The sequence below is a fragment of the Barbus barbus genome (genome assembly GCF_936440315.1).
Source record: "Barbus barbus genome assembly, chromosome: 25".
Classification (NCBI taxonomy): domain Eukaryota; kingdom Metazoa; phylum Chordata; class Actinopteri; order Cypriniformes; family Cyprinidae; genus Barbus; species Barbus barbus.
This window is the reverse complement of record NC_136753.1, coordinates 10326437-10334285: the sequence shown is the minus strand read 5'-3', so window position 1 is coordinate 10334285 and position 7849 is coordinate 10326437. Positions and strand designations below refer to the sequence as shown.

Sequence of the window (7849 nt, the reverse complement as noted above, 5' to 3'; positions counted from 1 at the left end):
GACACTTGATTTCTAACGATTATCATCAATTTGATTTCACAAATACTATTTAAACTAAACTGAGCTAGACAATGACATCACTGAATTCGATAATGAAATGCTTTTAACTGAAAATTGAGTGTTTAATCGTATCATTATACATTACTGACACTCTATCCTTCAATTTGATACTGATAAGTGCTTTGACACAATCCGTATTGTTAAAAGCGCTATATAAATAAAGGTGACTTGACTTGACTACTTTGCACTGAGGACATGATAAAACAGAATGCCTGTATCAATAAAAAGGTGTTTAAAAAAACTAAATAATATTTTTAATGTCTATTATCTCTGTTTAAGTGATAAAGTAGACCTATTATGTATAATTTAAGCTATTTCTTATAAATATGTGACTGACTATTTTAGAGAAAATATGAGTAAGTAAATCATAGAGACATAAAAGTCACTGTATAACAGGAATGACCCATTTACAGTATGGTGAATGACGTCAAAAACACCATTCCAAGATGGTGGCCGCATCTACGTGCCTGGAGCGGTCGAATGTCTATATGTCTATATGATACGTCTATATGTCTATGGTGATAACAGTAACACACAAACATGCTGTTAAGCACATGTTCAACCAAGTGCATTACAACTAAACTCCCTGTTTAGTGAGTCTCTTAAAGAAACAACACATATTACAAAATACATGTCTTTATTCACACACCAAAAAAAAATATATATATTTTTCTAGTAACAGGGTTACATTTATATTCCCAGACCAGAACAAAGAGATCTTCAAATTAGTTGTAAAAACATGAAAGATTAGTCAGGATCTGACCTGAGGAGTCACGCCTGGCCCTGGGATGGGAAAACATTCTCACCAGAGACCCTGAGGAGGACACACCCCCTCAGCAGCACAACATTCTTCAAAATTTTCAATCTGGTTGGTTGGAAAGGTCATACAGCAAGGAGAGACATTTGGGCAAGGTGGTGTTCTTTGGTCTTTCTTTGAGATCTTCTCTCCAGATTACTGAGTTTTATTGGGTTTTTTTGCATGGCCCGGTCTTACAAGTAAAATTCTGTCTTGTCTTGATATTTTCAATTTGTCAGACATTGCCACAGGGAGATCTTATTTTTATGTAATAATTAACGCACTAAATTGCTAATAAAGAGCACACACATACATAAATACAGTACTTGACCACACCATTTTGCCAATTAACATGCATAATTTGTGTAATAATGTTCACACAGTGTCCATAATGACTACAAGTTAAAATTACATTGTAAATGTGTTGATATCAGCACTTTTTTTTCTCACCATAGTAGTCATCATAAACACACAGGACAGGTGCTATTTGTACCCAGGAACAGCACAAAGGTTGGTTTTCCAGACATTTTAATTTTACTGTTAGTTCTTTTGGTGTGTAGAAATAATAGGCCTGTGTATCCTTCTTCCTCCTGATTACCTCACTGTGACTAAGCAGGCCAAGTCTTCGGCATGGAATAGGTATCTTTGATGTGTAAGTTTGAGTGGTGTGTTAATGTATTTGATCATTTGAATTAAAGTTCAAAATTAGCTTTTTGGAGTTATTGCTACAATTGTTTCCATTATTGCTGAATGAGATTCCAAAGGAGAAACAAACAGAAGATGAGACCAGTGCAACTGTCACTGCCGAAACCAGTGCTGTTTGTTCCATCTTCATTTATCTGGACAACTTTCTGAGGACACTCTGCAGGAAGAAGAAAGAGAGGCTATGATAGATGTTATTCTGAGAAGCTAAAATGCTTAATTAAGCCTTTAAACAAGGTAAATGGAGTTTGCTAAATTTGCCCTTAACCTCAAACAAACAAACTAATTAAATTAAAAAATTTAGTGAATAAAAGAATTCTAATTTCATGATGAAGGAATTATCTGTCCTCAAATGCACTGTTGTATTGGCTATCTTATCACCAGGACCCCAATTGTGTATTAATTATTATTTTAACCCTTTGATTCACAACATGGGTCTAAAGTGACCCAACTAAGTTTATTTTTTCTATATCTTTGAAAGTTAATTAATTTCATCATTCAGAGTTCCAGGAATTTCTCAGTTAACTTGTTTTTGATCATCACAAATCCTTATTTTTATTCTTTCTTTTTGAATAAAAATCGTTTTTGTGTCACTACCCCTCTAATGCACAAGATGGGTCTAAAATGGTCCGTATTCATTCCCTATGTTATTTCAGTTATGGATGAGTGTTTATTTGCTGAATCTCTGAAATAAATGTTTTTCTATTATTTTTTATTCAAGATAGTCTTTAAATGTTGTTTTTGACTTCCACACATCATTTTGTTTATTTTTCCTTCCTTACTTTATAAACAAACACAGTTTCTATATCAATTTTACACACATTGGTCTAAAATGACCCATATTCATTTCCTATCAACCCTCTATGGACACCTTGGCTACTGAATCGCCTTTGGCTAGTCATTTTTTTCTGTTTACTCGCCAGACTAATATACTATATATGTGTGTGTGTGTGTGTGTGTGTGTGTGTGTGTATATATATATATATGCATATGCACCATTTCACAAACATTAAAAATATTATATATATATATATATATATATATATATATATATATATATACACACACAGTGGTGTGAAAAAGTGTTGGCCCCCTTCCTGATTATTTATTTTATTGCATGTTTGTCACACTTTAACGTTTCAGATCATCAAACAAATGTAAATATTAATCAAAGATAACACAAGAAAACACAACATGCAGTTTTTAAATGAAGAGTTTTCCCCTGTTAAAACATAACTGTGGTTTATCACACCTGAGTTCAGTTTCTCTAGCCACACCCAGGCCTGATTACTGCCACACCTGTTCGCAATCAAGAAATCACTTAAATAGGACCTGCCTGACAAAGTGAAGTAGACCAAAGAACCTCAAAAGCTACACATCATGTTAAGATCCAAAGAAATTCAGGATCAAATGAGAAAGAATGTAATTGAGATCTATCAGTCTGGAAAAGGTTATAAAGCCATTTCTAAAGCTTTGGGACTCCAGCGAACCACAGTGAGAGCCATTATCCACAAATGGCGAAAACATGGAACAGTAGTGAACCTTCCCAGGAGTGGCTGGCCGACCAAAATTACCCCAAGAGCACAGCAACGACTCATCCAAGAGGTCACAAAAGACACCACAACAACATCTAAAGAACTTCATTCCTCACTTGCCTCAGTTAAGGTCAGTGTTCATGACTCCACCATAAGAAAGAGACTGGGCAAAAATGGCCCACATGGCAGAGTTCCAAGACGAAAACCGCTGCTGAGAAAAAAGAACATAAAGGCTCATCTCAGTTTTGCCAGAAAAAATCTTGATGATCCCCAAGAGTTTTGGGAAAATACTCTGTGGACTGACCAGACAAAAGTTGAACTGTCCCATTACATCTGGCGTAAAAGTAACACAGCATCTTAAAAGTAAAAGTAACAGAACATCATACCAACAGTAAAACATGGTGGTGGTTGTGTGATGGTCTGGGGCTGTTTTGCTGCTTCAGGACCTGGAAGACTTGCTGTGATAAATGGAACCATGAATTCAGCTGTCTACCAAAAAATCCTGAAAGGACAATGTCCGGCCATCTGTTCGTGACCTCAAGCTGAAGCGAACTTGGGTTTTGCAGCAGGACAATGATCCAAAACACACTAGCAAATCCACCTCTGAATGGCTGAAGAAAAACAAAATGAAGACTTTGGAGTGGCCTAGTCAAAGTCCTGACCTGAATCCTATTGAGATGCTGTGGCATGACCTTAAAAAGGCGGCTCATGCTCGAAAACCCTCCAATGTGGTTGAATTACAACAATTCTGCCAAAATGATTGGGCCAAAATTCCTCCACAGCGCTGTAACAGACTCATTGTAAGTTATCACAAACGCTTGATTGCAGTTGTTGCTGCTAAGGGTGGCCCAACCAGTTATTAGGTTTAGGGGGCAAGCACTTTTTCACACAGGGCCATGTGGGTTTGGATTTTGTTTTCCCTTCATAATAAAAAACTTCATTCAAAAACTGCATGTTGTGTTATTTTTTATTAATATTTTAATTTGTTTGATGATCTGAAATATTAAAATGTGACAAACATTTAAAAAAAAAAAAATCAGGAAGGGGGCCAACACTTTTTCACACCACTGTAAATATATATATATATATATATATATATTAGGGCCGGGACTTTAACGCGTTAATTTAGATTAATTAATTACACAAAAATAACGCGTTAAATTTTTTTAACGCATTTTAATCGCACTTATTTTTGCACCGCGGAACGTTTCTCACTGGATGAGTTTCGGCGGACCGATTATACTGGAGCACCAACTAGCGCAAAGAACGGACTTGCGTTCTCGTGGAGACCGGTCTTGCCAAGCTTCCTTGGAAGAACGAACTCGGAAGGACGCGAGAACACAGAACGCACACTTATGAGAACTGAGATGTACTGCATTCCTGCTTAACTGACCGCATAGTCTCAGCATAAGAAACGGCCAATGAACAATAAATATTACAAAATGTCATAACTTATTAAAACATTTCATACTATTATAGATATTACTTTCATATAATTGTATTGTTTTATTTTAGAGCGTTAGGGTTATATGTTTTACTGTTAAGATTCATTTTAATATGCCAATAAAAATGCAGACTTTCTCCGGGTATTATAACTTTATTAAAATTAACCAAAACAAAACGATAAATGTTTACTTTCAACTTGAAGAGCCGTTAAGTATTTGCAAGAGTGAGTTTAAAGCTTACAGGCTTCCGTACACGGCCGCCCACAGCGTTTTCTGGGATTTCTAACGGCTCGATTCTCTCAAGTCTGCACTCGATGCATCCTCAGTTTCAAGAACATATCCGGGCACTTTCATGCATCCTCTGTACTTGCGTACTTGAGAATTGGAACTGAACTTCGACGGTTAATGATGACGTAGAACGAGAACACAAGGACGCAAGATCGCTGAAGAACGCATATTGAGAAACAGCCAAAAACAAACCACAGTGAACATGGACAAAGAAGCTGATGAGACCGCTTTGGTTGGCCCTGTGGATGGGAAATTTAAAAATCCATATAAAAAAACTTACTTCTCACTGTTCTCAGGTCAAATATTTATATGCGATTAAAATGCGATTAATTTCGATTAATTAATTACAAAGCCTCTAATTAATTAGATTAATTTTTTTAATCGAGTCCCGGCCCTAATATATATATATATATATATATATATATATATATAGCTTTTTAAATATCTGAAAGTATACTCTTAACATCAGTCATTCAAGCATTATAATATGATAATCAAGTAGACCTATTATTTAATGATAGAACTTTAGTAATTAGAATTAACTTGGTAACCATGTATGGATGCATATTAGTCATTTTAACTGAACTTAGGACTGGTGGTGGTGCTTTTTTGGTCATTCAGTGTTTCTGTAAAAAATAAAAAAAGGGGAAAAAACTAACAATTATACTGATAATATAATAATAATGATGATAATAATATTCATGAATCAGGTTGTCTGCGTTCACTCGAACTGATTTGCTGAAATCAAACAGTGACGATAATATGTGAGCGCCAGCCAATGAGATTGTTGTTTGCGCATTAGTTCCGCCCACTACCGGAAAATCGGGCAGTTCTTAAAAGCTGAAGAATTCCAAAAGGAACGCTGTTATTTTGAGATACAGAATATAGTTTACATGTAGCGCATCAATTCTGCATGTTACATAAGACTCTCTCACTCTTTCTTTCTTTCCTTGTGCGATGACGAGACATGCGCCTTCACACTAGAGTTTACGGTACATCAAACACAGGTGTGCTGCGCATCCATTCAGATGAACTGAATTTTTTTTTACAAAAAATAGCACAGATTGCTTGACTGAGAGTGAAGCTCTGAAGCACTCAGTCATAGTGTTCGGCGAGTTAAAATATATCTGTGCTAAACTTATATACTTAGACTCCAACTCACACACTGGCAAGTAAAATCTGAGAATATCTGAGATATTAGTCATCATTTAGTTGCCCAGAGTGAAGATTTAGTCGCATATGCGAGTGATTTACTTTTTAAGCAAACTATGTTACAGACTTTTCATTAAGACCCTAAAGAATCATATCAACTTGTGGAAAATGGGCATCCGGTGACCCCTTTAACACATCCCTTCACACTGGTGTTTTTCCCTTAGCATTTAGACAGGCTCGTATAACCCCACTACTTAAGAAACCCACCCTTAACCCATCTCTTTTAGAGAACTACAGACAGATTTCCCTTCTTCCTTTCATTGCAAAAACACTTGAACGAAAGTCTCTGCCTTTCTCACACAGAGCAACCTCCTCGACAGCATCCATTCTGGTTTCAGAAGTGGACATTCAACCGAGACTGCATTGCTCTCAGTTGTTGAAGCCCTAAGACTGTCAAGAGCGGATTCCAAATCTTCTATATTTATCTTGCTGGATCTATCCGCTGCTTTTGACATAGTTAACCACCAGATCCTCCAGTCAACCCTATTGGCAAAGGGCATATTAGGAACCACACTCCAGTGGTTTTAGTCTTACCTCTCAGATAGATCCTTCAAGGTATCTTGCAGAGGTGAGGTGTCCAAGTTGCAACATCTAACTACTGGGGTGCCTCAGGGCTCAGTTCTTGGACCACTTCTCTTCTCTGTCTACATGGCATCATTAGGTTCTGTCATTCAGAAACATGACTTTTCATGCCACTGCTATGCTGATGACAATCAACTCTACCTCTAATTCCATCCTCATGATCCGACGATAGCTGCTTGCATCTCAGCTTGTCTAACAGACATTTCTTGCTGGATGAATGACCATCACCTTCAAATCAACCTTGCCAAGAGACAGAACTGCCAAGAGACAGATGGTTCCATCAAACCCATCATTTCATTACAATTTCACCATCCAGTTAGGCACATCAACCATAACTCCTTCAAAAACAGCCAGAAACCTTGGAGTTATGATTGATGATCAACTGACTTTCTCAGATCACATTGCTAAAACTGCCTGGTCCTGCAGATTTGCTTTATTCAACATCAAGAAGATCAGGCCCTATCTTTCCGAATATGCTTCACAACTTTCAAACCTTTACAGTTAATCCAGATTAATTTTTAATGAGCCAAAAGGAATGCATGTCACACCTCTGTTTATCAATTTGCACTGCTACCAATAGCTGCTCGCATAAAATTCAAGGCATTGATGTTTGCTTACAAAACCACCTCTGGCTCTGTACCCCTTTACCTAAATTCATTACTTCAAACTTACGTGCCCTCTAGAAACTTGCGTTCTGCAAGTGAACGTTGCTTTATCGTGCCATCCCAAAGAGGCACAAAATCCCTTTCACGGACTTGGAATGACCTGCCCAACTCATCCGAGCAGCTGAGTCCTTAGCCATCTTCAAGAATCGGCTAAAAACACACATCTTTATTTGACCATCTAACTCTAGCACTCTCTATTATAATTGTAGCTTTTGGACCGATCAAACACACAACTATTTGTTATATTCAACAAATAATCTCTTATGCCCCCTAACCCAACCAAAGGGCCAACTATGAGGGTCTGTGGACCCTTGCCCCGAAATGCATCTGACACCTAGGAAAGGCAGAACAGGCCTCTGGTTCCATGGCAACCGATCTGATAACACTAGTCTTATTGCTCAAGGGAATGCAGGCTCAGTTCTTGGTTCGTGAGCAACTCTCACTACCTTTTTCCTATAGTAAAGACATTATGCCATAAAAATGGACTCTTCTCTAATTAATTCATGGGAAAACCTTTCTTTGAATGAACACACATATCTTCAGGTCATTGTGTATATTATTACT

General features: G+C 37.2%; 1 long non-coding RNA gene across 1 annotated transcript in view; it reads right to left on the bottom strand.

Annotated features, from left to right (window-relative positions):
* Positions 1 to 682: 682 nt before the first annotated feature.
* Positions 683 to 7849, bottom strand: part of LOC306844465 — a 68658-nt gene continuing 61491 nt past the window's right edge. The window contains exon 4 of the long non-coding RNA XR_013781918.1: positions 683 to 1718. This is a non-coding gene — a long non-coding RNA (uncharacterized lncRNA). The remainder of the gene's footprint in view (positions 1719 to 7849) is intronic.